Source organism: Bos indicus, chromosome X (genome assembly GCF_029378745.1).
Source record: "Bos indicus isolate NIAB-ARS_2022 breed Sahiwal x Tharparkar chromosome X, NIAB-ARS_B.indTharparkar_mat_pri_1.0, whole genome shotgun sequence".
NCBI lineage: Eukaryota > Metazoa > Chordata > Mammalia > Artiodactyla > Bovidae > Bos > Bos indicus.
The window spans coordinates 3,575,010-3,599,371 of record NC_091789.1 but is presented as its reverse complement, the minus strand read 5'-3'; the positions used below and the strand labels follow the sequence as shown (position 1 = coordinate 3,599,371).

Sequence of the window (24,362 nt, the reverse complement as noted above, 5' to 3'; positions counted from 1 at the left end):
TTCTCAAATGCTGCTGCTGCTAAGTCGCTTCAGTCATGTCCGACTCTGTGTGACCCCGTAGACGGAAGCCCACCAGGCTCCCCTGTCCCTGGCATTCTCCAGGCAAAGAACGATGGAGTGGGTTGCCATTTCCTGCTCCAATGCATGAAAGTGAAAACTGAAAGGGAAGTCGCTCAGTCGTGTCAGACTCTTAGCGACCCCATGGACTGCAGCCTACCAGGCTCCTCCGTCCATGGGATTTTCCAGGCAAGAGTACTGGAGCGGTGTGCCATTGCCTTCTCCATGTCAAATGTTAAGGTACACCAGAATCTCTTGAGGGCAGGGGTTGCTTGTTAAAATGTTGATTCTAAGTCTCCAGCCCTGGGCTCTGATTTGGAAGGTCTGAATGCATTTGTTGTTGTTGTTGTTTTTCTTTCTTTTTAATTTATCTATTTTTTAATTGAAGGATAATTGCTTTACAGAATTTTGTTGTTTTTTGTCAAACATCAGCATGAATCAGCCATAGGTATACATATACCCCCTCCCTTTTGAACCTCCCTCCCATGTCCCTCCCCATCCCACCCCTCTAGGTTGATACAGAGCCCGTGTTTGACTTTCCTGAGCCATACAGCAAATTTCTGTTGGCTATCTATTTTACATACAGTAATGTAAGTTTCCATGTTACTCTCTCCATACATCTCAGCCTCTCCTTCCTTCTCCCCATGTCTGTAAGTCCATTCCCTCTGTTTCTCCATTGCTGCCCTGTAAATAAATTCTTCAGTACCATTTTTCTAGATTCCATATATATGCATTAGAATACAATATTTATCTTTCTCTTTCTAACTTACTTCTCTCTGTATAATAGGTTCCAGGTTCATCCACCTCATTAGAATTGACTGAAAAGCGTTCCTTTATATGGCTGAGTAATATTCCACTGTGTATATGTACCACAACTTCTTTATCCATTCATCTGTCAGTGGACATCTAGGTTGCTTCCATGTTCTAGCTATTGTAAATAGTGCTGCAATGAACAATGGGATACATGTGTCTATTTCAGTTTTGTTTTCCTCTGGGTATATGCCTAGGAGTGGGATTGATGGGTCATATAGTGGTTTTATTCCTAGTTTTTTTTTAAGGAATCTCCATACCATCTTCCATAGTGGCTATATCAATTTACATTTCCACCAACAGTTTAAGAGTGTTCCTTTTTCTCCACACCCTCTCCAGCATTTGTTTGTAGACTTTCTGACAGGTGTGAAGTGATATCTCATTGTAGTTTTGATTTGCATTGAGCAATGAGTGAGCAATGTTGAGCATCTTTTCATGTGTTTGTTGTCTATCTTTATGTCTTCTTGGGAGAGATGTCTGTTTAGGTCTTTTTCCCACTTTTTGATTGGGTTGTTGGTTTTTCTAGTATTGAGTTGTATGATCTGCTTGTATATTTTGGAAATTAATCCTTTCTCAGTTGTTTCATTTGCTATTATTTTCTCCTATTCTGAGGGTTGTCATTTCACCTTGCTTATAGTTTCCTTTGCTGTGCAAAAGCTTTTAAGTTTAATCAGGTCCCACTTGTTTACTTTTGTTTTTATTTCCGTTCCTCTAGGAGGTGGGTCATAGAGGATCTTGCTTTGATATATGTCATCAAGTGTTCTGCCTATGTTTTCGTCTAAGAGTTTTATAGTTTCTGGTCTTACATGTAGGTCTTTAATCCATTTTGAGTTTATCTTTGTGTATAGTGTTAGGAAATGTTCTAATTTCATTCTTTCACATGTAGCTGTCCGGTTTTCCCAGCACTATTTATTGAAGAGGCTATCTTTGCCCCATTGTATATTCTTGCCTCCTTTGTCAAAAGTAAGGTACCCATAGGTGCATGGTTTTATTTCTGGGTTTTCTATCTTGTTACATGGGTCTATTTTTCTGTTTTTGTGCCAGTACCATACTTTTCTGATGACTGTAGCTTTGTAGTATAATCTGAAGTCAGGAAGGTTGATTCCTCCAGCTCCAATCTTCTTTCTCAAGACTGCTTTGGCTATTTGGGGTCTTTTGTTTTCCATATGAATTGTGAAATTTTCTGTTCTAGTTCTGTGAAAAATGCCATTGGTAATTTGATAGGGATCACATTGAATCTGTAGATTGCATTTGGTAGTATAGGCATTTTCATAATATTGATTCTTCCTACCCAGTAACATGGAATATCTCTTCATCTGTTTATTTTTGATTTCTTTCATTAGTGTCATAATTTTTTTGTGTACAGTTCTTAGGTAAGTTTATTCCTAGATACTTTATTCTTTTTGTTGCAATGGTGAATGGGATTGATTCCTTAATTTCTCTCTCTGATTTTTCATTGTTAGTATATAGAAATGCAAGTGATTTCTGTGTATTGATTTTGTATCCTGCAACTTTGCTAAATTCACTGATTAGCTCTAGTAATTTTTTTGATACTATCTTTAGGGTTTTCTATGTACAGTATTATGTCATCTGCAGAGAGTGAGAGCCTTACTTCTTTTCCTATCTGGATTCCTTTTATTTCTTTTTCTTCTCTGATTGCTGTAGCCAGAACTTTCAAAACTATGTTGAATAATAGTGGTGAAAGTGGACACTCTTGTCTTGTTCCTGATCTTAGGGGGAATGCTTTCAGTTTTTCACCATTGAGAATAAAGTTTGCTGTAGGCTTATCATATATGGCCTTTACTATGTTGAGGAAGGTTTGTTCTATGCCCATTTTTTAAAGAGTTTTAATCATAAATGGGTGCTGAATTTTGTCAAAGGCTTTTTATGCATCTATTGAGATGATCATGTGGTTTTTATCTTCAATTTGTTAATATGGTGTATCACATTGATTGATTTGCATATATTGAAGAATCCTTGCATCCCTGGAATAAACCCAACTTGATCATAGTATGTAAGCTTTTTGATGTATTGCTGAATCCTGTTTGCTAAAATTTTGTTGAGGATTTTTGCATCTATGTTCATCAGTGATATTGGCCTGTAGTTTTCTTTTTTGTGTGTTGTCTTTGTCTGGTTTTGGTATCAGGGTGATGGTGGACTCATAGAATGAATTTGGAAGTATTCCTTCCTCTGCAATTTTTTGAAAGAGTTTAGGATAGGCATTAGCTCTTCTCTGAATGTTTGATAGAATTCTCCTGTGAAGCTGTCTGATCCTGGGCTTTTGTTTTATGGGAGATTTTTGATCACAGCATCAATTTCAGTGCTTGTAATCGGGTTGTTCATAATTTCTATTTCTTCCTGGTTCAGTCTTGGAAGATTGAACTTTTCCAAGAATCTCTCCATTTCTTCTAGGTTATCCATTTTATTGTCACACAGTTGTTCATAATAGTCTCTTAAAATCCTTTGTATTTCTGCATTGTCTGTTGTAACCTCTCCTTTTTCATTTCTAATTTTGTTGATTTGATTCTTCTCTCTTTTTTTCTTGATGAGTCTGGCTAAAGGTTTGTCAATTTTGTTCATTTCTCAAAGAACCAGCTTTTAGTTTTATTAATCTTTACTATTGTTTCTTTCATTTCTTTTTCATTTATTTCTGCTCATATCTTTATGATTTCTTCCCTTCTACTAATTTTGATCATTTTTGTTCTTCTTTTTCTAGTTGTTTTAGGTGTAAAGTTAGGTTGTCTATTCGATGTTTTTCTTGTTTCTTGAGGTAGGATTGTATTGCTATGAACTTACCTCTTAAAACTGCTTTTGCTACATCCCATAGGTTTTCAGTTGTCATGTTTTCATTTTCATTTGTTTCCAGAGGCTTTTTTATTTCCCTTTTGATTTCTTCAGTAACCTGTTGGTTGTTTAGAAACATATTGTTTAATCTCCATGAGTTTGTGTTTTTTGACAGTTTTTTTTTTCTTGTAATTGATATCTAGTCTCATTGCACTGTGGTTAGAGAAGATATTTGTTATAATTTCAATTTTCTTAAATTTACTGAGATTTGATTTGTGACCCAAGGTGTGGTCTATCCCGGAGAATGTTCCACGTGTACTTGAGAAGAAGATATATTCTGCATTTGGATGGAATGTCCTGAAGATATCAATGAGATCAATCTCATCTAATGTATCATTTACTTGTGTTTCCTTATTAATTTTTTGTTTTGATCATCTGTCTATTGGTGTGAGTAGGGTGTTAAAGTCTCCTACTATTATTGTGTTACTGTCAATTTCTCCGTTTATGTCTGTTAGTGTTGTCTTACGTATTGAGGTGTTCCTATGTTGGGTGCATAGATATTTACAATTGCTATGTCTTCCTCTTGGATTGATCCCTTGATAATTGTGCAGTGTCCTTCCTTGTCCTTTATAGTACTCTTATTTTAAGGTCTATTTTGTCTGATATGAAGATTGTTACTCTAGCTTTCTTTTGCTTCCCATTTTCATGGAATATATTTTTCCGTCCTCTCACTTTCAGTCTATATGTGTCTTTAGGTCTGAAGTGGGTTTCTTGTAGACAGCATATATATGGGTCTTGTTTTTGTATCCATTCAGTCAGTCTGTGTCTTTTGGTTGGAGCATTTAATCTGTTTTCGTTTAAAGTAATCATTTATATATATATATATATATATATATATATATATATATATGTTCCTATTGCCATTTTCTTAACTGTTTGAGGTTGATTTTGTAGATCTTTTTCTTCTTTTGTATTTCTTAACTATATAAGTCCCTTTAATATTTATTGTAAAGCTGGTTTGATGGTACTGAATTCTCTTAACTTTTGCTTGTCTGAAAAGCTTTTTATTTCTCCATCAATTTTGAATGAGATCCTTGCTGGGTACGGTAATTTTGGTTGTAGATTTTCCCCTTTCAGTACTTTAAATATATCCTGCCATTCCCTTTTGGCCTGCAGAGTTTCTGCTGAAAGATCAGCTGTTAAGTGTATGGGGTTTCCCTTGTATGTTACTTGTTGCTTTTCCCTTTCTGCTTTTAATATTCTTTCTTTGTGTTTAGTCTTTGTTAGTTTGATTAGTATGTGTCTTAGTGCGTTTCTCCTTGGGTTTACCTTGTATGGGACTCTTTGCACCTCTTGAACTTGATTGACTATTTCCTTTTCCATGTTGGGAAAATTTTCAACTATAATCTCTTCAATAAGTTTCTCATACCCTTTCTTTTTCTCTTCTTCTTCTGGGACCCCTATAATTCGAATGTTGGTGCATTTGACATTGTCCCAGAGGTCTCTGAGACTATCCTCAGCTCTTTTCATTCTTTTTACTTTATTCTTCTCTTCAGAAGTTATTTCCACCATTTAATCTTCCAGCTCATGGATTCGTTCTTATGCTTCAGATATTCTGCTATTGATTCCTTCTAGAGTATTTTTAATTTCAGTAATTGTGTTGTTTGTCTCTGTATGTTTATTCTTTAATTCTTCTAGGTCTTTGTTAATTGATTCTTGCATTTTATCCATTCTGTTTTCAAGGTTTTTGATCATCTTTACTATCACTATTCTGAATTCTGTTTCAGATAGTTTGCCTATTTCCTCTTCATTTATTTGGACTTCTGTGTTTCTAGCTTGTTCCTTCATTTGTGTAGTATTTCTCTGTCTTTTCATTATTTATTTATTTTTTTAAACTTACTGTGTTTGGGGTCTCCTTTCCCCAGGCTTAAAGGTTGAATTCTTTCTTCCTTTTGGTTTCTGCCCTCCTAAGGTTGGTCCAGTGGTTTGTATAAGCTTTGTATAGGGTGAGATTTGTGCTGAGTTTTTTTTTGTTGTTGCTGTTTGTTTGTTTGTTTTTCCTCTGATGGGCAAGGCTGGTAATCCTGGGCAAGGTGGTAATCCTGTCTGCTAATGATTTGTATTTTTGTTTTGTTTTTTGTTTAGATGAGGGGTCCTGCACAGGGTGCTATTGGTGGTTGGGTGATGTCGGGTCTTGTATTCAAGCGGTTTCCTTTATGTGAGTTCTCACTATTTGATATTCCCTAGTGTTAGTTCTCTGGTAGTCTAGCGTCTTGGAGTCAATGCTCCCACTCCAAAGGCTCAGGGCTTGATCTTTGATGAAGCCACTTTCTTCATAGAATTCCCAATTCCTTCAAATTCCATCAGTCTGGTTACCAAATACTTTCTTCTGGCTTCTGCTGGTGGCCAGCCATCCCTTGGCTTAAGGCAGAATAACTCCAGTCTCTGCCTCAGGATTCACATGGTGTTCCTCCTGGTTTGTGTCCACATTTTCCTCTTCCTCTCTCAGTCGGCCTGAATGCATTTTTAATAAGCATCACAAGGTGATTTTGAGGAACATGTTCTGTGGAGCTCAATTTGAACAAACAAAAACCCCGATGAATAGGAACGAACACAAGCAGTTCAAAATACTCTTTTTAAAGTGTGTATTTGGAGTTTCCCAGTTGACCACAGGGTAGTAAAGCCAAGAGTTGTATTTCCTTAGAGAGAGATCCCTGGGTCCTGAGACTGCCTTTTTTCTTGATTATGAGTGAGACTGAGAAAGTGTTTTTACCTTTGTTCTATATTCTTTGAATTTTTTTTTTTTAAGCGCAGGACTTCTGCTTTCTAGAAGGTGGGATACACATTCTTTTTGCTATTTCTCTGGTTCAATACAACAAAAAACTCTTGACATTCTATATGAAACAGTCATATGATGACTTGGAAAGATGGAGAGAAGAAGACAGCCCATCTAGGGATTTTAGGACCCAAGGAATGAGTTGGTGGTGAGTTCTGTGGGTTTCCTTTTTGCCTCAGATAGCCTAGACTTGGACCTGAGGAAGGTGGCAACCCAGAACTGGTAATGAATGCAGACATAAAAGCCCCAAGAAAAGCCTGCTTTCTTTAGCCAAAGACCAGAAAACGGACAGACTAGAATGACAGAAAATGTTTAGACAAAAACTGCCTTAGACAAAAACTGCTTTACTCCAGTTTACTCGCATTACAGAAAAAAAAAAAAAAAAAAAAGTGGCCTCACCCCTATCCCCATCAGCAAAGACCAAGTGGAAAGCTGAGATTTCCATCTCACCATGTTGTAGTGAAGCACTCAAGCCGCCTGTCAGAGTGGCATCAGAGGAGGTGTGGGGGAGAGTGAAGACCTCAGTGCTGCCCAGCAGTAATGAGGCCACCTCCCCTCACGGTGTCACTAGAAACCACGTGGATGCCAGTGACAAAGCATTGATACCTCTTGGCCAGCAAGGTACCAGCAGAGCCTGAGTGGGGAGATGGGGCTTCACGCCCCACTCAGCAGCCCTCCAAGGTGTGAAAGGAAGCTCAGGGGTAACCTGGGCTTTTACCACTACCTGGCGGGAGTATGACAGCATCTCCTCTTCCCCTAACAAATGTGTCAGAGGAAGCCAGCTAAGACAGAGCATTTACATAGGACCCAGAGTCTCATAATACTCCAAATATCAAGGTTTTAATAAAAAATCACTCATCAGACCAAGAACCAGGAAGATTTCAAACAGACTGAAAAAAGATGATCACTAGACATTGTACCACTTTCTCAGGGTGGCCAAAACATAATACTAAAAACTGCATTGCTTAAAAACAAAAGAAACTTACGGTCTCAGTTTTGGAGCCTAGAAATAAAAAATCAAGGTGTTGGCAGGGCCATTTTCCTCTTCAACCCTTAGGTTTATTTCAATCACCCTATATTTAATAAACAGTTGAATTTATCATGTAAAAACTCTCAGGAAATCTTCAGGCCCAAGTAGCTGCTATAGTGTTGCAAAGGGTCTGAGAGGACTTAGCAACTGAACAACAACAGCAGGCACTACACTGCCTTGATTAGCTGACAAAGGCAATGGCACCCCACTCCAGTACTCTTGCCTGGAAAATCCCATGGACAGAGGAGCCTGGTAGGCTGCAGTTCATGGAGTCGCTAGGAGTCGGACACGACTGAGCGACTTCACATTCACTTTTCACTTTCATGCATTGGAGAAGGAAATGGCAACCCACTCCAGTGTTCTTGCCTGGAGAATGCCAGGGACGGGGGAGCCTGGTGGGCTGCCATCTCTGGGGTCACACAGAGTTGGACATGACTGAAGCGACTTAGCAGCAGCAGCAGCCTGTACTTTGCCCAGATTGGCTAACTCCTAGACTGAACGTTGATGTGATTGGCTGCCTCCTAGCCTGTACTTGGTCCAAATTGGCAGATTCATAGCCTGTACATTGTCCTGATTGGCTGACAACTAGCCCATACTTTGCCATCATTGGCTAACTCCTAGACTGTATGTTGATGTGATTGGCTGACTGTTAGCCTGTACTTGGTCCTGATTGGCTGACTCCTAGAAGGTAGTTTACCCTGATTGGCTAACTACGACCCTATACTTTGCCCTGATTGGCTGCATACTAAGCAGTAGTTTGCCTGGATTGGCTGACTCCTAAATTATAGCTTGCTCGGATTGGCTGACTCCTAACAAGTTGTTTGCCCTGATAGGCTGACTCCTAGCCTGTACTTTGCTCTAAGTGGCTGATAGTTAGCCTATAGTTTTCCATGATTGGCTGACTTCTTACTTGGCCCTGATACGTTGACTCCTAGTCTGTACTTTGCCCTGATTGGATGACTCCTAGCCTGTACTTTGATGTGATTGGCTAGATGTTAGGCTGTATTTTGTCCTGACAAAGACCTGAGAGCTGTGACGCGCTGAGGGCTTTAACGTCCGTCGCTCCAAATCTTTGTTGTGAGGAGACTAAGAACCGAGGAACATACACTCGCGTGACATCTATGGTGCCATGACTCGGGTTTAACCTGGCTGAAACAACCTCCGCGCGGAAGAGGCCAAGCACAGCAGGAGCCCAACTCAGCGAAGCTCCGGCGCTAGAAACAGAAGGTGAAGAAACCCAGCATAGGGAAAGGCCCATCGTGCTGGAAACCGGGACAGCGAAAAACGAACTCAGCAGAAAGCCCACGCGGCCTAGTCTCAGATTCCAGAAGACCTCCGGTTAAGGTAAGAGGTCCTCACTCCTATGGCTGGAGGGACCTTTACAATCTCTCGTTTCTTGTTTCCTCGAACCTCCCGTGAACAGGCCGGTGGCAGGGGCACAATTGAGGGACTCTGGAGAGGCTACTCCTCAGCATGTCCCAAAGGCGCTATCTGCTGAGCCTCAGTTTCACCTCAGGATGAAAAGGATGGCCTCAGTCCTCACTGTCAGGGTATCCCTGAATGTAAGCTAGTCCTAAGCTGTCTGGGTTTCATTCACAACAGGGTTTTTTTTTTTTTTTTTTTTCACAACAGGGTTTAAGGAGTGAAGCTAGTGAGTCTTCTTAAGTGGCCTGTCCTTGTAAGTTCATACCAGTCAATCAAATCCTTGGCCTGTATGCCCATTGCTCTCTGCCATCTACAGACACCTTTCCTTGTGGCATCTTCCATAATGCCTGGTGGGGGTTCTTCTGTCCTTTCTCTTCTTTTTTTTTTTTTTAAATCCATCCTCTGACAAAGGCTTTACTGACAATTTTCCATACAGTTAGTCAAAAAATAAAAAAATACAGAACACAGCAGACAGTATTTCATACACTAGAAGCCGACATGACAGAAGTCCCTTCTCATCACGGTAAAAAAAAAAAAAAAACAAAAAAAACCGCAAAAAACCCAAACCTAAGAACTTAGTTTTTGGTGGGGAGATAGGACTTTGGTCCCCTACCAAATGAAATGGAGTAACCCAGCAGAGAATTCAAATCAAGGGTGTAGTATGGGCTGGAGGGGCAGGGCAGCGGTGGTCAGATTTTAAAATAACTGCTTTAATGACAAACAGGCTGGAAAAGCCAGGCTCGGGCTAAGCTGTGTCTCTCACTATAACTATCACCATGTGCTCCTCCTCTAGCTTGCCCAATGTCCTCAGCGCTGACTGGAGGTACTGCTGTGAGAAGTCACAGGGCGGGAAGGCGTAGAGCATGCCTGTGCTGTCTCTGCCCTTGGATCCACCCGCTGGCAGGCTGATCACCCCTGCAGCCTGCTTCTGTTTCAAGTAGGAGACCAGGTTCCTGAGAAGCCGCCTCTGTAGGCCAGGCTCCACCGTAGGCATCCCCTCAGAGCCAGGCCCACTGGGGGTCGCCTGGGTGACCAGGAGCACTGCGTAGCCATTGGGGCTCCCCTGCTTGATGCGTCGTGTGACCTCATCGAGCTTGGGCTGGTCCAGGCGAAGGCGCTGGGCAATCTTCAGCTGGGTCAGCTTACTCCCGGAAGTATGGTCTTTGAGGAGACTGCTGATCACCCCCTGGTCCCCCTCTAGGATGTGCATAGATGTCAGGAAGCAGCTGTTTTTCAACACCAGAAGCCCGTTCCAACCCAGCTGCAGCGTCTGGGCATACTCTGAAAGATTCTTGAGCTTTTTGGTCTCGTGTTTTTGCTCTTCCAGAGGCTTGGGCTCGGCCTCAGTGGTCCGATGATTGCGCTCGCTCTCTCGGGTCTTCTTCCCCTGGGAAGAGTCGGGAGCCTCGTCGTGGTGGTGGTGGCTCCACTCCTCCGCCGTGTCGGCTGTTGCTGAGGGAGTTGCTGCTGGACTCCTTGGTCCCTTCACTGGAATGGTTTTCCTTGTGGCTACGCTCAGGGGTGCGGTCGGAGCCTCGGTCCGCAGGCTGCCCACCACCCTTGGTCCTGCTCCGCTCCTCATAAGGGGAGTGGGTGGCCCTTCCGCGATCACTGGAGAGGCTCCGGCGCTTCCACGTGTCCTCCCAGGCCTTGAGTCCTTTCTCTTCTGTGTGCCAAGGATCACACCAATGAAACTGTGAGCACCGGTCAGATATTTAGCAAATTTTCTGGAGGGTTATGTAGGGGATTCCTTGGCACGTTTTCCCCACTGCTTTTTTCCTCCTGTCCTTCAGCTCTCTCTGCTTAACAGGCAGGCGGTACTAATGCTTTGAAATTGTATAATATGTTGTGCGTGTGTGCTCAGTCACTGTCTTGTCCCACTCTAGCACGTCCCACTGCAGCACGAGAGGCTCCTCTGTCCGTGGGATCCTCCAGGCAAGAATACTGCAGCGGGTTGCCATTCCCTTCTTCAGGGGTCTTCCTGAGTCAGGGATCAAACCTGGGTCTCCTGTCTCTTGTATTGGCAGGTGGGTTCTTAACCACTAGCGCCACCTGGGAAGCCCTATAATACATTGGGATTTCTAAAAGGGTTTTGCATGTAATGCAAGCATCAACATAAATGGAAAATCTGAGAGCGGGAATTTTAGGAAGTCTCCAGAGGAGGCTGTAAAAGTGACATTGAGTGAAGAAGGAGAATTCTTCCCAATTTGAGAAGGGCCAACTGCCAGGGAAAGGAAATGAGCTCTCTTTCCCCTGGAAAAATTGGTGAAGGCTCACAACCTTTATATCTTGTCTGGAAAGCAAGCCACTGTGTTAAGATATGGTAGTATTCTGCCTACCATGATTTCCCATCTCTACTTGGGAGAGGCCATTGCTCTCTGCCATCTACAGACACCTTTCCTTGTGGCATCTTCCATAATGCCTGGTGCTGGGCTTTCCATTTATATTCGCTGTACAGATATATAAGAAATTTTTAGTTTTTTACTTAGTTGTTTTTCCTCTTTTGCTTTTAGTCAGATGCACCTCAGGATGCTTCCCTGGTGGCTCAGACGGTAAAGAATCCACCTGCAATGCAGGAGACCTGGATTCAATCCCTGGGTTGAGAAGATGCCCTGGAGGAAGGCCTGACAACCCACTCTAGTATTCTCCCCTGGAGAATCCCATGGACAGAGGAGCCTCGTGGGCTACAGTCCACGGGGTCACAAAGAGTTGGACACAAATGAGCAACTAACACTTTCAGTTTCACCTCAGGATGAAAAGGATGGCCCCAGTCCTCACTGTCAGGGTATCCCTGAATGTAAGCTAGTCCTAAGCTTTCTGGGTTTCATTCACAACAGGGTTTAAGGAGTGAAGCTGGTGAGTCTTCTTAAGTGGCCTGTCCTTGTGAGTTCATACCAGTCAATCAAATCCTTGGCCTGTATGCCCCCTCCCCACCCCTACTCCCTGCACCAGACTGGTCCTCCCACAGTCCCTTCCCATCTCAGTAAATAGTTGTTGTTTATTTGCTAAGTTGTATCTGACTCTTTTGCAACCCCATGGACTGTAATCCACCAGGCTCCTCTGTCCATGGGATTCTCCAGGCAAGAATACTGGAGTGGGTTGCCTCTCCAATGGGTTGCCATTTCCTTCTCGGTGGATCTTCCTGACCCAAGGATCAAACCTGCATCTTCTGCATTGGCAGGCAGGTTCTTTACTGCTCGGCCACCAGGGAAGTCCATCTCAGTAAATAGCAAGTCCAATTTACCAGCTTCTCATGCAAAGACTTTTCCTCTCGTATCAGACATCTAAATAATCAGCAAACCCTGTTGACTCTACCCACAACATATATTCAGAATCTAACCACTTCTTGTATCTCCCCTCTACCACCTGGATCAAAACCACCATCACCTTTCTCCTTGATCGTTGCATTAGTCTTCCATTTGGTCTTCCTTTTTCCATGCTTGCCTCCGTTTTTAAAAAATTTTCTAACACAGCTGCCACAGTGGCCCTCTTAAAAGTAAAAAAAAAAAAAAAAAAAAAAAGGTCATCACATCTTGTCAGTCTTCTTCTTATAGCTCCGATGGTTCCTCATCTCCTTCTGAGGACAAGGTAAAGTCATGACCCCCAAGCTTCTGCACGTACAGTCTGGCTGCCAGATCCCTCTCTGACCTCGTTATCCACTTCTCTCCCCCTCCATCCCTCAGTCCCAGCCCCTGGGCCTCCTCTCTCCTCATTGGACATATTAGGTAGACTTTTACTACCTGGTCCCTTGCTCTCCCTACTACAATGCTCTTCTGCCTCCCCCCTGCCTCCCCACCATGTATCTGCATGGCTCTTGTCTCATATCCTTCAGCTCTTTGCTTAAATATTTCCTTCTCAATGAGTCCTTTTCTGGCCACCATTTCTATAATCACAGTATCCCTTCCAACACCCCCATCTCCCCACCCCTTTTCCCTGCTTTATTTTCTTCCATAGCTCTATTCACCATTTCCATAGTATCCCTATCTTTATATATATTTATATTTTATAATATAATTATATATTGAGTATATTTTGTTACAGAAGGTATAATTTGTTAATTGTCTGCCTCGTCCCCACCAAAGGTAAGTTTTCAAGGGCTGAGATTTTTCTCTGTTTGATCATTGATGAATCCCCTCCGCATGCTTTAAACAGTCCCTGTCATATAGTAAAGGCTAATAAGTATTTGTTGGATGGATAAATTAGTGAATTTTATATGTTCCCCACAATCCAATCCCCCACTTACTATTCTCTCACCCAATTCTCGCATCACAAACTTCCACCCTTTTCACTGAGACAGGAGTTCACATTGCATCTTAAAAACTGATGTCCCCGAAGATTAACCACCACCACCCCCCAATAAAGGAGGGTAATGATAACCAGGAAGTTATCATTCTTGGCAGATATCTTGGTTGGGGGTCAGGTGGACCTAGGTATGAGTCCTGGCTCTGCCATTTGGTATAAGACCCAAAGCAAGTTGCTTCACTTCTCCAAGCCCCAGCTTCCCCATGGAGAGTGAGACTATTGTTTGCCATCATAGGGTTGCTAGGAGGCCTGAAAGTAGGCATGTATTGCTTATGCCAAGAGCAGTGCCCAGCACAAAGGTAGGATCGTACTATACACACTGCTCTGCAATTTGCAGTCCTTGTAGAAACCAGTCTTGTACATACACCCTTACATACTGGTTCTTTATACTCCTTTAATCACTATAGGATAGATTTCCAAAGTGGAGTTGCTGACCCCAGTGATATGTGCTTTAAAAATAGTGAATAAAAGGATTCAGATTATTTTCCAAAAACAGTTGTTAACAACTCAGACTCCGGCCAGCAGTGTCTGAGGATACCTCTTTCCCCACACCCTTACTAGTACCAGATGTTATCAGTCTTTTTCATTTCCGCCCATCTGATTAGGGGGAAAGTGTTTCTTGTGTTGATTTCCTTTATTTCCTTTATTACCTACCAAGTTGAACATCTTTTCATGTGTATATTATTCATTTGTATCCCCTATTCTGTGGTTGCTTTCCTTTGTCCAGTCGTCTTTTGAGTTATTTATATTTTTCTTTTTGAAAAAACAGCTGTTTGTTTATTTTGGCTTGCCCTAGGTCTTCCCTGTTGTGTGCAGGCTTTTTCTTGATGCAGTGAGCAGGGGCTGCTCTTTGTTGGGGTGCGTGGGCTTCTCATTGCAGCAGCTTCTCTTGTTGTGGAGCATGGGCTCTAAGTGCGCCCGCTTCGGTAGTTGGGGCACAGGGGCTCATTAGTTGTGGCTTGGGGTCTCTAGAGTGCAGGCTCAGTAATTGTGGCACAGGGGCTTTAGTTGCCCACAGCATGTGGATTTTTCCTGGACCAGGGATCAAACTCATGTCCCTTGCATTGGCAGGCAAATTCCTATCCACTGTGCCACCAGGGCAGTCATGTATTTTCTTATAAATTTATAGGTTGGAGATATGGAGAGTGACTGCTAATAGGTACAAATTTCTCTTTGGGGGGATGAAAAATATTTTAAAATTAGGTTACAGTGATCATTCCACAGTTTTGTAAATACACTAAAAAGCTTTGAATATAAACACTTTAAACCGGTGAATTTTATGGTATATAAATTATATCTCAGTAAAGAAACTAAAACTGAACAAAATATTTGAAAATGTAACTTTAATGGCTGCATAACATTCTCTTTTATGAACTTCATTGGTGGTCCAGTGGCTGGGACTCTGCAGTCCCAGTGCAGAGGGCCCAGGTTTGATCCCTGGTCAGCAAACTAGATTCTACATGCCACAGCTAAAACCTGGTGCAGCCAAATAAGTAAATATTTAAAAAATCTTATAGTCATCTCTAAGACACACCTGGGAAAACATTTAAAAAAATGAACAAAATATTTGAAAATGTGACTTTAATGGATGCATAAAATTCTCTTTTATGAAATTATCATATCTTATTTAATGACTTCTAATTATTTCTAAGATTTCACTCATAAAAATTCTGATGAACATCTTTATACATAAAAATCTGCTTTTTCTTAGATGGGAATTATGGGGGGAAAGCATGACTTCTAATAAAAATTAGAAAAAAACAGTTGACAGTGATTCCATGTCAATCTGAACACTTTGGAGTTTTCTTCTGAAGTTCAGAATGCCATATTCAGTACCTCAGAACTGTTGTTGGCAAGGTCCCTCCTACTATGGTGACAACAATTGCCACTATCATTGAAATTAGAAAACAATGTGTTTTGGTCATAAAAATATATAAAGTATACTTCTTGCTTTATTACCAATAGCTTAATTGTTACAAACTGATTGCTAGAAAAACAAAATGAGAAGCGAAATTGCTTTCTCTGGCTCAAATCCATGGGGAATAGAGGCTAATTTTAGCGTAATTTTTGACAAAAGCAGGAAGCAGTGACTTTGTTGGTTTCATTTACTACTGTTTCATACCACCTTCACATCTTGTTAACATATACTGGAGAAAATGCAATAATAATAATAGATACTCTTGACTAGTGATTATAAGGTCCTTCTCTGGACAGAAAAGAAACTATCTTGGTTAATCACGCTAAATTAGAAGAAAGAAATTCACCCAGAAGAATTGTGATCAGATCAGATCAGATCAGTCGCTCAGTCGTGTCTGACTCTGCGACCCCGTGAATCGCAGCATGCCAGGCCTCCCTGTCCATCACCAACTCCTGGAGTTCACTCAGACTCACGTCCATCAAGTCAGTGATGCCATCCAGCCATCTCATCCTCTGTCGTCCCCTTCTCCTGCCCCGAATCCCTCCCAGCATCAGGGTCTTTTCCAATGAGTCAACTCTTCGCATGAGGTGGCCAAAGTACTGGAGTTTCAGCTTTAGAATCATTCCTTCCAAAGAAATCCCAGGGCTGATCTCCTTCAGAATGGACTGGTTGGATCTCCTTGCAGTCCAAGGGACTCTCAAGAGTCTTCTCCAACACCACAGTTCAAAAGCACCAATTCTTTGGTGCTCAGCCTTCTTCACAGTCCAACTCTCACATCCATACATGACCACAGGAAAAACCATAGCCTTGACTAGACGGACCTTTGTTAGCAAAGTAATGTCTCTGCTTTTGAATATGCTATCTAGGTTGGTCGTAACTTTCCTTCCAAGGAGCAAGCGTCTTTTAATTTCATGGCTGCAGTCACCATCTGTAGTGGTTTTGGAGCCCAAGAAAAATAAAGTCTGACACTGTTTCCACTGTTTCCCCATCTATTTCCCATGAAGTGGTAAATTCACCCAGAAGAATTGTGAAGGAAAGAGCTTATATTTCCTACCTGTTTTCTAGGCCCATCCTCAACCCAAGCCCTTCCTCCATCATCAGATCTTTAGATTTAGCTGGACAAATTGATTGATGGTAGTTGGTGTATTGATTTCCAGGACACTACCAGCACTTAAGAGAAGAGGCTCTGTCCCATAGTTTGAAGTTATGGGGGCTAAGGGCAAGAATCCTGGATTTTAGCTCTGATTCTGCTATTTACCTGTTATATGACTTTAGGCAAACTTTCCCATCTCTAGTTGATTTCTAAGGGTCCTACCAACTCTGACATGCTCTGGTTTTAAGGAACAATAGGATTAGATCTCTTTCATTAAGGAGTAGAGCAGGAAACAAATTTGGGAGTTGAAGTCAGAAGAAAGAAATTGAGGGACTTCTCTGGCAGTCCAGTAGTTAAGACTCCATGCTTACAATGCAGGGGACATGGATTTGATCCTTGAGCAGGGAACCAGGATCCCACAGGCCACGTGAAGTGGCCAAAAAATAAAAAATTTTTAAAAAAAGAAGAAAGAAATTGAGTCATATCAGAAACCTAATATGATGTAGGATATCTTATGTTAGGTTCTTCAAGTCATCATCAAAAGAATACATGAAAAACATTATTAAAAAATATAACTCTTTACATTTACTAAAAATCATGTAACCATAGGCATACAATGCTGGGTTTGTAAAATGTAAACTATACCTTGCAATATGTAAACAATACATATTTGTATTTACTAAAAATCACATAAATCACATTAACTAAATGTGATTGAGTAAATCACATTTACTAAAAAACACTTAATCATAGGCATACAATGCTGGATTTTGTATTATGTAAACAATACCTTGTAATATGTAAACAATACTTTGGCTGCCTGATACAAAGAACTGACTCATTGGAAAAAACCCTGAGGCTGGGAAAGATTGAAGGCAGGAGGAGAAGGGGACGATAGAGAATGAGATGGTTGGATGGCATCACCGACTTGATGGACATGAGTTTGAGCAAGCTCTGGGAGTTGATGATGGACAGGGAACCCTGGCATGCTGCGGTAATGGGGTCGCAAAGAGTTGGACATGATTTAGTGACTGAATGGAACTGAACTGAAACTATACCTTGATAAAGTCTTAAAAATACATATTTGATTGTAATTTTATCTCCAAATAATCATGGATAGGGTCTTCCCAGGTGGCTTAGCAGTAAAGAATCTGCCTGCCAAGCAGGAGACATGGGTTTGATCCCTGGGTTGGGAAGATCCCCTGGAGAAGGAAATGGCAACCCACTCCACTGTTCTTGCCTGGGAAATCCCACGGGCAGAGGAGCTTGGAGTGCTACAGTCCATGGGGTTGCAAAAGAATTGGGCACAACTTAGTGACTAAATAACAACAATAATCATGGATAGGGTGTATGAGATCATGTGATTTGAGAATCTGCTCATTTACTTGCATGCATGAACATGAGTGAGAGCCAAGGAACATGTTAATAGTCTTGGGAGTTTTGTTGGCACAGAGAAGCTGCTGGGCTCTGGGGAGACTGAGGGAGCTAAAATGTCATTGTCGCAAGGGAGGCAACTATTGATTTCACTGACAAACCCTGTAATTATGGAACACAGAACCTAGTTACATTAATTAGAAGAGAGTGAGAGTGGAGTTGGAGGCCCTGATGGCAGGAGAGAGGGGAAGTGTAGATCAGTCTTCTCTAAGGTGTGTCTAGAGTGTGCAGGGTCTGGAGAGAGGGGAAGCTGGAAAGTAGGTTGAGCAGAAACCAGTTTTAAGTTCTCCATGAGAAAGGCACAAGATTTACTACCTGAATTGCATGTATATTAAATAAAGTCATATATTTAAAATATTTTAAAAATGTAAAGCACTGTATAACTAAAAATATTTTTAACAGGTAATACAGGTATATGGTAAAAATTCAGATGGTATAAACAAATGGTATAAAGAGATAGTGAAAAGGAAGTCTCCATCCCATCCTTGTCACTCATTTGTCTTTCCCAGGAACATTCATCATTTCCAATTTTTGTGTATCACTCTGGAGATATTCTATTATCCTATACATATATAAATATATCACAAATAATAGGGTACTATTGACACTGTTTTTTCCCTCTTTATCTGTTTTAATTTAACAATATAGCTTAGAAATCACTCCTTATATTTATTTGTCTTATTCTTTTCTTAACATCTGTATAGTACTTCTTTGTACTGCAGTTTATTTATGCAGTTTATTTAACCAGTCCCCTATGAAGGACATTTAATTTATTTCAATGACATCTGGTTTATTTTCTTAAAGTTCACCACTGAACAGCAAAACCAATCCCCAACATGGTGTTACTGATGAACATTTTGGATTTTTCTCTCTTTGCTTTCTGTTTAATTTGTATTTTTCAGTAATAATCTTAGTGTACCCAAGACATTAAAAAAACTGTATTGTAGTGATGCCATAAAAAGCTGCAGGTAAATCCCAGGACAGATCACTTCCAAACAACTGAAAAGCAGGCCAGATTGAGTCTGCCAGGCTGGGCAGAGGTTCTTACCAATTCAGGATCCACTTTGGAAGCAGAGCTCAGTCTTCAGGAACACTTCTTTGAAGGAGAAGAACTCAGAGAGCTAGTACAATGGTGTAGAAAGATCTCAGGGTCTGGAGTCAGAAGAGTTGAGTTCCACTCCCAGTTTTGCCACTAACTAGCTGTATGTCCTTGGGTAAGTCACATGGTGGGAGGTTCAGTTCTTCCCCATGAGTTAAGTAGGGGCAGAAATTTCAAGTCCATAATGCTGTTGTAAGGATGGGATGAATTAACAGCATTTCATAAGTGCTTTATTATATTTATTATATAATATATACTATATAATAATATTTATAATTATGTGTTATACTTTAAATATAATATATATTATAACTAAGCACAATATATTATTTAATGTATACAATGTAATATATAATATACAATTATTATAATTATATATGAATATATAATGTATTATTATATAGTATAATTAATTATATATGATATAATATATGAAATCAATATGATAATATACAATATAATATATAAGATGTAATGTAATATATAATATTTTGTTTATAATTAATTATATATGAATACTTACTTATATTATAAGCAACAGTTAGAACCAGACATGGAACAATGGTTAAAAGTTGGGAAAGGAGTACATCAAGGCTGTATAGTCTCACCTTGCTTATTTAACTTATATGCAGAGTACATTATGCAAAATGCCAGGCTGGAATAAATATTGCTGGGAGAAATATCAATAACCTCAGATATGCAGATGACAGCACCCTTATGGCAGAAAGGAAAGAGGAACTAAAGAGCCTCTTGATGAAGGTGAAAGAAGAGAGTGAAAAATCTGGCCTAAAACTCAACGTTCAAAAAACGAAGATCATGACATCTGGTCCCATCAATTCATGGCAAATAGATGGGAAAAAAATGGAAACAGTGACAAACTTTATTCTTGGGCTCCAAAATCACTGCAGATGGTGACTGCAGCCATGAAGTTAAAAGATGCTTGATCCTTGGAAGAAAAACTGTGACAAACCTAGACAGTGTATTAAAAAGCAGAGACATCACTTTGTTGACAAAGGTCCATATAGTAAAAGCTATGGTTTTTCCAGGAGTCATGTACAGATGTGAGTTTGGACCATAAAGAATACTGTGCATGAATGCGTACTAAGTCACTTCAGTCGTGTCTGACTCTGCAATGCTATGGACTGTAGCCTACCAGCCTCCTCTGTCCATAGGATTCTCCAGGCAAGAATACTGGAGTGGATTGCCATACCCTCCTCCAGGGAATTCTCCTGACTCAGGGATCCAACCCTTGTCTCAGGCATCTCCTGCCTTAGCAGGCAGGTTCTTTACCACTAGTGTCACCTGGCTAAGTGTGGAAGAACTCACGCTTTCGGACTGTGGTGCTGGAGAAGACTCTTTAAGAGTCTCTTGGACAGGGACCACAGCTTTGTCTAACTCAGTGAAACTATTGAGCCATGCCGTGTAGGGCCACCCAAGACGGATGGGTCATAGTGGAGAGTTCTGACAAAACATGCTCCACTGGAGAAGGGAATGGAAAACCACTTCAGAATACTTGCCTTGAGAATCCCATGAACACTCAATCAGTTCATCACTCAGTCGTGTCTGACTCTTTGCCACCCCATGAACTGTAGCACGCCAGGCTTCTCTGTCCATCACCAACACCCGGAGCATGCTCAAACTCATGTCCATCGAGTCAGTGATGCCATCCAACCATCTCATCCTGTCTTCCCCTTCTCCTCATGCCTTCAATTTTTCCCAGCATCAGGGTCTTTCCCAAGGAGTCAGTTCTTCACATTAGGTGACCAAAGTAATGGCGCTTCAGTTACAGCATCAGTCCTTCCAAACAATATTTAGGACTGATTTTCTTTAGGATGGACTGGTTGGATCTTCTTGCAGTCCAAGGGACTCAAGAGTCTTATCCACTTACACTATAATGTAATTAAAATATATAATATAGATTATTATAGATTATAACTTTTATATTTTATGTTATTTATATTAACATAATTATGTATATTATATGTTATACAATATAATTTTAACATATGTTATATATTATATTTTGTGATATATTAATAATTATGTATTTAATGTCATTATATAATATATATCATGTTTTAAGTTACATATGTAGTATAGCATAGTAGGTTATATACTATATATCACATATATATTATAATATTTTACATATATATCACATACCATATGTATTATAATATCATAATTATGTATTATATTATATATAATTAGGTATTATATTATATATAATTAGGTATTATATTATATATAAAGTATATGTGTAATATATATAACACTATATATTATACAATGTATCATTACTTATTGATAATAATTATATTAATAATACATATTAATTAAACGAATTTGTTTAAGAGACAGAGTCATAAAACCAGAATAACCAGAGCTCCTGGTAGAGGAAATGTATATATGTGCACAAATTTCAACCTAAACGCTAAAAGAAGGGCTGAGGAAGACACGGCTCCTTCTTGACTTGGTATGTCCTAATTCAGGACTTAACAAAGGGTACCCTTTTTGAAAAAGTTCCTGTAGATCTACAATTTAAATGTATGTTCTTGTCACCAACTGTTGGATAGCATACTGCTGTTCTTCATAAACACGTACTTTCTCTTTCCTCCTTTACAGTTTTCTGCATCATAGCTCACTGACCAAAGATTGAAGCCCATCACTGTCAGTAAGCATGAAAGAGGGTTTGCATTTTAAGGGGAAAATACTCTCTATTTGGGTGCTTCCCTGGTGTTAAGGAATCCACCTGCCAATGCAGGAGATGCAGGTTCAGTCCCTGGGTCAGGAAGATCCCCTGGAGAAGAAAATGGCAACCCACTCCAGTATTCTTGCCTGGGAAATCCCATGGACAGAGGAGCCTGGTGGGCTATAGTCCATGGGATCCTAAAAGAGTCATAATGACTTAGGGACTTAACAAAGCAACAATAACAAGCTCTCTATTTAGACATACCAGTTCAGAGAAACCCAGCAAGGGTTTTAAGAATTGAACCATTTGACATTTCATTGGGATGAGACCTAGAAACAGTACGAGAAAGAAAAAACCAATGAGCATTCTATGAGATGAGGAAAGGACAGGGTGAAGGAGAGAGACTAGAGTATAAATTGATGTAAGATTTTTGGAAGATAACTTGACAATATATATATATATGTTAAAAATCAAAACGCACACACTGGAAAAGCTCAGTTTTCATTCCAATCCCAAAGAAGGGCAAACCTGTCATGCTGCAGTCTATGGGGTCACAAAGAGTCAGATAGGACTAAGCAACTAAACAACAACTGTCCTTTTGCCTAACCTTCCTGAAAAATCCAGTCCTAAAGCCATTAGGTGAGATGGAGCAAGGTGGACATCCATGGTGGGGAGTGTTGTGGGGTGCAGACTGGGGTCTTGGAGATCCAACAGAGTGAGGACGTGTCCCTGCAGAGGGTGGATCTGAGTCTAAACAAGTGGATGCAGGTATTGTCAGGGAGGGGCAGCCTGATGTGAGGAGTCAGAACCTGAGAGGGATGAAGAGGAAATCTATGTAGGGGAGCAGCTGGTAATGGAGAATGAGAGGCTCCAAGCAAGGGAAGCAGACATAGTGTCAGGAGAGTGACAATGGAAATTGGTTACTGTGCTGGTTACCTATTTCTGCATAACAATTTACTCCCAAACTCAGTGATTTAGAACAACAAACATTTATTTTTTAATTTTAATTTTTTAAGTTATTTAGTTTTGGCTGTGAGGGATATGGGAATCTTTGTTTCCCTACCAGGGTTCAAACCTGTGCCCCCTGCAGTGGAAGCATGAAGCCTTAACTACTGGATTGTCAGGGAACTGCCAACAAACATTTATCATATCAGTTTTGTGTGTCAGGAATCTGGGCACAGCCTAGCTGAGTGCTTCTGACTCAGAGGCTCACAAAGCTCCCATTTGAAGTTTCAACTGAGGAAGAATCTGATTCCAGGTACATTCATGTTATTGTTACCAGGATTTAGTTCCTCATGGGCTGTTGACTGAGGGCCTCAGTTCCTCCATGCTTGTTGGTTAGAAGCCTCCCTCAGCTCCTTGCCATATGGGCCTCTTTATAGGCATTTAGGTTCCCTGAGAGGAAGAGAGAGAGAGAGAGAAAGAAGGAGAGAGAAAATTAGAGAGAAGTCAGAGTTTTCTTGTAACCTAATCTTAGAAGTGACATCTCATAATTTTTGCCATATTCTATCATTAGAAGTGATTAACTAGATTGAGCTCACATTTAAGGGGAAGTGATACACAAGTGAATGAATACCACTGGGAAGGGATTCTTGAGGGCCATCTTAGAGAAAAATATCCATTCTATCCAAAGTGATCTATAGATTCAATGCAATCCCTACTAACACCCCAATGGCACTTTTTTACAGAAATAGTAAAACAATCCTAAAATTCATATGGAACCACAAGGGATCTTGAATAGCCAAAGCAATCTTGAGAAAGAAGGAAAAAGCTGGAGGCATCATATGTCTTGATTTCAAAACACATTACAAAGTGACAGTAATTAAAACAGTACGGTACTGGCATAAAAATAGACATACACCAGGGGAACATAATTGAGAGTCCAACAATATATCAACATACTTACAGTCAACAAGAGTACACAATGAGGAAAGGATGGTCTCTTTGGCAAACAGTGTTAGGACACAGGGAATATAGCTAATATTTTGTAATAACTTAAGGGAAAAAAATAAAAAAAAATCTTATAAACATCAAAAAATAAGACAAAGCAGTAAAAAATAAAAATTAAAACATTGAAAACAACAAAATAAAAACCCAAATGGTGTTGGGAAAACTAGACATGCAAAAGAATGAAATTGGACCCTTGTGTTACAGCATACACAAAATCAACTAAAAATGGATTAAAGATTTAAGTGTAAGACCAGAAACAGCAGTTAAAAAAAAAGACATAGGGGAAAAGTTTCATAACATGGGTCTTGGCAGTCATTTCATGGATATGACGTCGAAAGCATAAGGAACAAAAGCAAAAACAGACAAATGAGACTGCATCAAACTAAAAAGCTTCACTGCATTAAAGAGTCAAAAGACAACCTATGGAATGGGAGAAAATATTTGCAAACCATATATCTGGTAAGGGGTTAATATACCAAATATATGAGAAACTTCTACAACTCAACAGCAAAAAAAAAAAAAAAAAAATCAAATAATCAAAGTATAAAGCAGACAAAGGACTTAAATAGACATTTCTTCAAGGAATATATACAGGCTGTTAAGGCGTGAAACAGAGTGGCGCTGGCAGCGCTGGCAGCGGGGGCTCGGCTGGGCTGCCGGCTGAAAGGGCTGGGGCCGGCGCGCGGACAATGGACAGCTGCTGGGCGCTCGTGGAGCCGATGCGAGGCGGCGGAAGCCAAGGCCGATGCGCCCGTGTTCTACTACGTGGGCGAGCGTGTGACTCACGCTGACCGAATCTTCGTGCGGGGTTTCAGCTTCTCCGGGGTGCTAGGCGTGCCCACCTTCGTGCTGCCCAGCTATGGACCCCAGCCCCATGCTGCAGGATCCAGGCCGTGCCCCACCGCCTGGAGCTGGGCCAAAAGATTTCATCT

At 40.6% G+C, this 24,362-nt stretch overlaps 1 protein-coding gene and 1 pseudogene across 1 annotated transcript in view; one reads left to right on the top strand and one right to left on the bottom strand.

Moving 5' to 3' along the window:
• The first annotated feature begins 7,836 nt into the window (after positions 1 to 7,836).
• Positions 7,837 to 24,362, top strand: part of LOC139180898 (A-kinase anchor protein 17B-like) — a 60,519-nt gene continuing 43,993 nt past the window's right edge. The window contains exon 1 of the mRNA XM_070783491.1: positions 7,837 to 8,861. The gene's annotated coding sequence lies outside the window, so the exon portion shown is untranslated. The remainder of the gene's footprint in view (positions 8,862 to 24,362) is intronic.
• Positions 9,491 to 24,306, bottom strand: LOC139181216 (putative RNA-binding protein 15B; annotated as a pseudogene).